General features: G+C 30.9%; 1 non-coding gene across 1 annotated transcript; it reads right to left on the minus strand.

Moving 5' to 3' along the window:
* Nucleotides 1-8,144: 8,144 nt before the first annotated feature.
* On the minus strand, nt 8,145-8,278 carry LOC143387404 (small nucleolar RNA SNORA71). Its single transcript, XR_013089846.1, has one exon. It is a non-coding gene; the product is annotated as a small nucleolar RNA SNORA71 (small nucleolar RNA).
* Between the last annotated feature and the right edge of the window lie 461 nt (nt 8,279-8,739).

The raw sequence follows: 8,739 nt of genomic DNA on the forward strand, positions 1-8,739 counted from the left end.
AAAATAAATGAGGACAGACTTTTTGAATTTTTATGGTTTATGTGTTTGTTTAATATTCTATTTGGAGTGAATAAATATGACAGTTTCATTTACTGAAATTGAGATTTCTGAGAAAAAATAATGTGTCTCATGATTGAATATCACTTCAGTGTGTCTCATAGAATTTCCATTTCTTTTCTTCCCCATTTCCAGTGCCATCACTTCAGAATTTAACATATTTTATAGCTATATGCTGCTCCTGTAGTCACCAACTCAGTTACTTTAGATCATAATCATCAATACTCATAGTTTGCATGTTTGAAAGATATTTGGATTCCAAGCCAATGGTTAAATAGATGTATACATTAAGAAAGCAATTTAACCTGTGAAGATTCATTCCTTTTTACATGGTAAGGTAATAATTACCTTGCAATTTGTTAGAAGAAAATATATATAAAAGCACAATTCTAACACTTGTCATATATTTGGAGAATTAGTTTACATTGGAGATTTCTATCTATATATCTATCTATCAATCCATCTATCTAGATATAATTTGTGTGATTTCACCATATCTATTCTGATTTAACCTATCCTTCAAACCCTACCATATTTAACCCAAGGGTGGATGTAGAAAAAATCCTTAACCTCCTTTTATCTCAGGTTAAAGAGTTTAGTGTTTATGTGAAGAAACAAAAGTAGCACACATATAAAGTTAAACAACACATGATCTTACAAATAAATGACATACTTAGTTTATATCATATAAGTATAACATAAGCCTAGCAATTATTTTTTTCTTTTTATTTGTTCTTTTTAGATGTACATGATAGTAAAGTAAATTTTGAACATTATGCATACATGCAGTACAATTTATTCTAATTTAGGATCCTATTCTTGTGGTTGTACATCATGTGGAGTTATACTGGTTGTGTATTCAAATATAACATAGGAAAGTTATGTCAGATTCATTCTACTGTATTTCCTATTCTCAGCTCTGCTTCCTTCCCTTCAATGCCCTTTTTCTAATCCAACAATTCTTTATTATTTTTTACTGTTTCACAAGGAGAGAAAACAAGCAATCAAAAAACTGCTAGGGGCTTCCTATTGTAGAACACTAGTTACTGTGTAATGATAAAAGAAAGTCTTCTGTTACCTATAAACTTTCATGTTTATTGTTCTGCAATAATAGGAAAGACAGAAATGCAAATCATTACTAATAGTCCCTCTAACAAAACATAGCTATTGCTAACATTTTTTTGTGTGTGTTTTATTCAGACTTTTCCCTAAAGTGTAAATTTTATTTTTAATATAAGCTAAAACATTATAAGTTTATTTTTACATTTTCCAGGTTCCATTTATTATTTAAATACAATTACTTTCCATGAATTTTTATCATTTTGAAAACATTATATTAGAGGTTGATTTTAAAATATAATATCTTTCTCCCATAAAATTATAAATATCTCTGGATATTTCAGACATTCTTTTTAAAATATATTTCTACAAAAAGAATTATAGGACATACTGTTTACCATTTTTGGCATATGTTTTCAAATTTTTTTTATTTTTTTAATAGTTTCTGATGATTCATGTTCCATAAAAACTATGTTACTACTCTACTTACCGGCATTCATTTATTGTTATCAATTTAATGTATTTCCTAGTTGCATAAATCAGATATAGCTATTTTTCCTCCGAAACACAAGAAACTTTTTCTCATATTTTTAATGTTACATTTTCTTTTTCTTATGCATTGTTACTTGCTTATGTTTTGTGAATCATCACTCATTTTGTTAATGTGTAGATCTTACTAAGCTCTAGTAATATTATTAATTAATTTGCTTTCTTACAACTGATATGGATATATTTTAAAATAGTCACATAGTTAAATGCCTTTTTACTCTATTTTACCATTTATGTGTGTATATGTGTATTTTTCACTATTTTTATCTATCTTTTAAAATACAGACCATATCAAGTTCCCTTTTAAAATTTTTTTTAGTTGTCAATGAACATTTATTTAATTTATTTATATTTGGTGCTGTTAATTGTACCCAGTGCCTCACATATACTAGGCAAGCACTCTACCACTGAACTACAAACCCAGCCCTCAAGTTCCCTTTTAAGATACTGAAACTATTATCCTATGGAATATTTGTTATAATACTATTTACTTTATAAAATATCTTTGTAAAAAATGTATATGCCTGTTTATCTATATAGTATTATACAGAGAGCTTATAATATTTATGAAATGGTGTTTGGATTTAGTTCTTATATTTATCACATACTGTGAAACTGAATAGAAAATCAAACAAAATGCCCTTTAAAATACTCAACTATGCTTCTTTATTATGGTTTGGATATGCAATGCCCCCAAATGTTCTTATATTAATGAAAGAATATTCATACATGATATTATTGAATTTGTGAGAGATGTAACACATTTAGTCCATCCTAGTTTCAACTTGCAGATGGGTGAGAACTATAGCAGGTGGGAAATGAATGGAGGAGGTGGGTGACTCGGTATATGCCCTGTAGTGGTTCTTCTTCCCTTTATCCTCTTCCACCCCTTTCTTTTTTGCCTCCTGGCTGCCATGAGTCCAGCAGAGTTCCTCCACCACGCTTTCCACCACTATGCTCTGCCTCATTTTGGGCCCAGAGCAATGGATTCAGCCACTCGTGATCTAAATCTGTCAAAGTGTGAAATGAAATAAACTTTCTCTCCTCTCCATTGTTGTTATCATGTATTTTGGTCACATTGACAGAAAGATGAGTAATACACTTCCAAATATACAAATAACTTCATTTACTTATTTTGTTGGGATTACAATCTGTTTTTTATATAGTGGAGTGTGCACAATTATAATATAGATACTCATTTTTTTGTGCATGCCTGTAATCTCTGCTAATCATGAGGCTGAGGGAAGGAGGACTGCAAAGTCAAGTCCTACTTGTGTAATGTAGCAACAACTTATCTCAAAGTAAAATTATTTTAAAAAATGCTGGTGGTATATCTCAGTGGTGGAACACTTACTTAGACTGTGTGAGGTTTTAGGTTCATTCCAATATACTTTGAAAAATATATTTACTTCTTTTAAGACTTACCCTAAAAAATCATAGAACAATTGTACAGACATATTTGTCTTTGTAAGATGTAAAAGACTAATCATGTTGACTTGCTTTTTTAATATAGCAATAAAATAAACAGCAATATATAGACAATCAGTTAAATAAAGTTATATATTGGTATTACAAAGCAGTAATAAGCTATTAAAGTATATTGTGATGTGTATGTATTAATGGAATATCAATACATATATTTCTATTATGCTGACTATACAACAGCATGCTTCTAAGGATTTTACTACAACTACTTGTGTAACTTTGACAACAATGATTTTAGGTGGGACCATTTCATCCCCAAGATAGTGCAACTTTTAACAGAGATGCCAGAATTCTGTTATAAGCTCTGTAGCTCCAGAGCCTAGGATATTACTCTATTTGATATATGAATAAATAATTAAGCTGTACTTATTTGGGATTAAGGAAGATCAACTAAAAATGCCATCATCTAATTTTGGAGATATGCAATAGAAACAGAGAGAGGGAAAGAAAGAAGAAAAGCTAGTATCTTTTTAGAAATCCAAGTATTTGAGCCCCCAAATGAAATGTGTGCATGGGAAACAGGATCTGGCAGAACAACCTGTTTCAAAACATTCCAGATGATCTGAAACATGTCAAGGTTGGAGAGTTCTGTGTTTCAGATGAATTCTACTAGTGTCCAAGCAGGTGATGTTCATGAGTGATGCAGCCCAGGTGTAGGACAACAGAAAGGGTCTAATGTTACGGCAAACTGCAGAAGGAATGCACCTCCACTGGGGTCACAGCCAGCCAGCAAGCAGGTTAATGCCAAATGGAATACAATTACCAGAAATGCATTTTCAGGTAGACATTTCCTAGATTTTAAATGTCAGTAGCCAATTCTAACAATTGTTGGCAGAATAAGTACAATATGCTTACATAATTACACCATTCTGTGTGATCTTCAATTGATAAAAAAGAAGTTTGGAGGTGGGTAATATGGAAAAACTTCTATTTCCCTTTTACCTGCAAGGATTCTTGAAACCAGATTCAAAGAAGGGAGGAGATACTTAAGAATCAGCATTTCTTTATATTACTCAAGATAAATTTTCTATATGTTACAATAGAGATTAAAATATTAAACTATTAAAGCATCTTGGTATTGTGTATTAATAAGATAATTGTGTCTATAACACCTTTTTTTCCCAGTGCACATTTAGACTTTATACTCTTCTTTACTCTGTGTTCTGACTATACATGATAGAGTTTGAATTTTGGCTCTTTTACAAACAAGGCAAGCATATCTTTAATAGCAGATCTCTGGTCAACTGATGTCTGTTTTCAGAGCCCTTGCTGCTTTGAGTATCACTCCCACTGCCATCTGTGCCTTGTATGTGGGGATTTAAAAATGGAGAGATGCTGACTGGGACAGTTTCTCCTCCACTGACCATCTGCCACAGGTGCTGGAAGCATTCCTTATAGTACTCAATCTTCAGATGAAAGGTTGAATTAGCTGGCATGAGTTTCTTACTAAATTGTTGTGCCAGTGTTTGAAAAACACATTCTCAAACTAACCTAGAATTTTAGAAGTTGTTTTCTTGTTTGAAGGGATTGTCTTATTGTTGTCCTTTGCTTTGGGGTGGGGACTATTAAAAATGAATGAGGAAGGAGAAGAAAAATTTTATTAAGTTATTGATGATTATGAGGCAAGAAAATGTGCAAGTGACCTGAAAAACTTGACTCTTACTAACCATTCTACCTGCATTATCCCCCAGGACTGAAAACAAGCCCTTGAAGATAACACTTTTTTGCTAGGAAAACTCCGTTGATTCTAATGCTGGAAGAACATGATACAGTAACTGGAAATAAAGAATGAGAAAAGAACAATGTATCCAGATACTAAGCAACATACTGTCAAACCTTAAACACTCTTATAAGATAATTCAGATATTACAGTATACTGAAAGCACTTTAAAAAATCACATAGCTAGTTCATCCTTTGGGGTAAATGAATTTTCTTTATAATACAAATATTAACTTCTACTTGGAAATAATCCTAAATGATTAAAATTGCTCTTCAGAGAGGAATCATGAACTTAAAGATGAAACAACTTGTTTAGAGTAGTTAGGTATTTTCCAAGAGATGAAAGCCAAGATTATGGCAGACTTGGAATTCAAAGTATCCTGTCTTAATGGAATTCATAATAGTAATAGTCTTTTTCTGCACATTTAAATCATACATCCCTTAGCACATATATTCTACATAAGTCAGGAAATTTTGGACAACAGAAGGCACTAGTTACTCATGCCCAAATTCATCAAGAGTCAGATTTGAGGGACTATTCCAGTATAAACATGCTTCCTCTGGTTAAAAGGGAAATCTTCCCTTCACAGTCTTTAGTATTAGTCATCTTGTTTCCAAAGACTTACTATGGATTGTGTAAAATGAGGGTTAAGATTAACATCCAGAGCATAGAGAAGGTGGCAAAGAAAACAGTCCCTCGATTTAACAAAGCCTCAGATGAGAATTATGTAACAAAATCAGCCCTTTGCTTAGAAAATTGACTGCACAATCGATATCATTATTTATCTGATAAGAAATGATTTCTTTCTGTGACATTTGTTGCATTTCCAAAGTTTCTGCCATTCTACCTAATTCTGCTACTCTGAGAAATACCTGGTACCCCAGATATTTCTGTAGATGTTCAAATATACAATAGCAATATGCATTTGTGGGAATCCAGGTAGTGTTTGTGTGACTCGCCCTCAGGAGCTAATCAAGCATTGGAACACTGAAGAATAATGGAAAGAATTTTCAGACTAGGATTTGATTTCATTTTCTAGATCTCATCCTAAAGTTGAGTTATTAGATTCATATTGACCCTTCCTCTTTCAAATCAGTGCTCTGAGAATCTGTTGGACAAAATATATTAAGCAATGATTTACCTGGTTTTATGAAAAGAATTCTGCAAGAATTATTATCAACTTAATAAAAAATAACTATAAATGATGGTCAAAGGTTTAAATTTTACTTTAAAATATTAATTAGGTTTTTTAAACATCCTAATATAAACAAAAAATAAATATAAGAGGCATTTAAATACAGAATATAGTTTGAAAATACTGATTGAAAATAATTAGTAAATGTTGTTTATTAATCATTGATTACAAGTGCCTTAAATTTTTATAAATTCAAATAAAGTTAATCTATTTGGGATTTTCCTGTGTGTAAGAGGGGTGATTTTTTTTATTTGATTGTTTTTTTTATTGCACTTTCAAAGCATGGAAAACAATAGGTACTATATGTTTTTGGTTCCACAATAATCACATTTTGCATATAATTTTAGTAATGATATTTATTTTATCATTGATTTCATTTAAAAATCATGTTTATATATACATTTTCTATGCAGACTAATTGTTAAGCAATTTGAATTGGTTTATAATTGTTTAAAATAATTTGATATATATTGAAGATTATATAAATATCTTTTTGTCAAGTACCTTCAATATTATTTACATCTTAGTACTATTCAGAAAAACCTCATAGCCAATATTTTATTGTATGAAATACAGCATCCAATGTGATCATATTGGTCTTTTGGTAGTTTCTGAAAATACACTAGTTATATCTATTAAATTTCACTAGACGTCATTAGTATTCTTGAATTCTATCAGATGTATGATCCTAAACATGTAGATAAATATAACATTTGACATTTATAACACAATAAAGAGGCATTTTGAAAGCAAAATGTAATGAGAAAATATATACTATTATATTATAGTCTCATTTATTGCTGAAACCAAAAGTAAGAAAGATTTGGTGTTAAAAAAAATGAATGATACTAAAATCCTCTGAATCTGTGCTCCTATAGGTTTACTTTAGCAGAGTTAAGTTTATAATTAAAATGAAATAGCAAAAGTGGAAAGCATCAAAACATGGTATTAAAATGAAATACTCATTCATAAGAATGTTATTTTAAGTTACAAAGAAAAATAATAGAAGTAATGAGATATTTTTCCAAAAAGAAATAACAGTGATGAGTTAAGAAGGTAATTTATATCACATAGAAGGTATGAAGGAGTGTGAAACAATCAGTACACATTATGCAGATTCACTATAAAATGTTTCTCCACAGAAAAATTTTTCAACAAAACTTATATAATGTATTTTATTTACAAATAAAACCTCAATTGTGAACCTATTTGGACTAAGGGTATTTTTATCTAATCCATCTTTATACATAAAAGAATATATTATAAAATAATGTAAAAATTTTAAATATTTATTAAATCCTACTTAAAATAAATTGTGTTAAATAAATACCCTATTAATACTAATTGATAATGTGTTCAATATCCTTATTTTATATATATATATATATATATATATATATATATATATATATATATATATATATATATATGCAATTATTCGATTTATAAATAGAATAATGTAGTGTACTATGTAATGAGTTCTCATTTTTATATATATTTAACTTAGCAAAGATGCAATGAAAGTCACTCAAAACAAAACAAGAGAAATAAAGAATGAATGAATGACAGGAGGAGGGGAAGAAGGAATAAATAGTTTAAAGTCATGAAAATTTCGTATTTTCCCAAGAATAAATAAAACAGATTAAATGGTCACCTGAAGTTTTCTCTGTTGTTGTAGAATCAAATCTGACTCTTGTTTGTATCTCATATATCTCAGTCAACTCTAAACTTGAAGAACAGTTAGTGCAATATGATTCTAAAATCAAAACAACTTCTTAAGTAATTATTGTCTAAAAAATAAAACAAAAGTATTCTAGTATAGGAAGAAAATAAATATAAGATTTCCTAAGAACAGTATATCAATTTATTTCATTTTCTTTTTTTTAAAGAGAGAGTGAGAGAGGAGAGAGAGAGAGAGAGAGAGAGAGAATTTTTAATATTTATTTTTTAGTTATCGACAGATAAAGCATCTTTGTTTGTACGTGGTGCTGAGGATCGAACCTGGGCTGCACGCAGGCCAGGCGAGCGCGCTACCGCTTGAGCCACATCCCCAGCCCTTATTTTTTTCTTAAGCAGAATGTGGGAAAGCTACAGGGTTTGGAAGGGATGGATAGACCCTCCAAACATGGGGACAATGTCTTCCAGCCATTCCTTTCCCTGCACTATAAATGACCAGGGCATTAGCAGCTCATGATCACTTTCAAATGCAGGACATATAATTTATTATACAGCATATTTTATAGAGATTTTAAAGAATGACTTGTTTTGGTTTGGGTGTGAGGTGTCCCCCAGAAAGCATAGGTGTGAGACAATGAAAGGAGATTCAGAGGAGAAATGATTGAGATGTAAAAGTCTTAACCCAATTAGTTAATTAATCCCCTAATAGGGATCAAGTGAGTGGTAATGGTAATGGTAGGGTGTGGATGAATGGGATGGGAATTTGGGTGTGGTTTGGGGTATATATTAAAATCTGGCAAGTGGAGACTTCCCTTTCTGCTTCTTGATTATCATGTGAGCTGCTTCCCTCTACCACCCTCTTCTGCCATAATGTTCTGCCTCACCTCAAGCCCTGAGGAGTGGAGCTGGCCTTCTATGGACTAAAATCTCTGAAACAATGAGCCCTCAAATAAAATTTTCCCTCTTGACAATTGTTCTGCTTGAATCTTTTAGTCA

This window comes from Callospermophilus lateralis, unplaced genomic scaffold, assembly GCF_048772815.1.
Source record: "Callospermophilus lateralis isolate mCalLat2 unplaced genomic scaffold, mCalLat2.hap1 Scaffold_167, whole genome shotgun sequence".
Lineage (NCBI taxonomy): Eukaryota > Metazoa > Chordata > Mammalia > Rodentia > Sciuridae > Callospermophilus > Callospermophilus lateralis.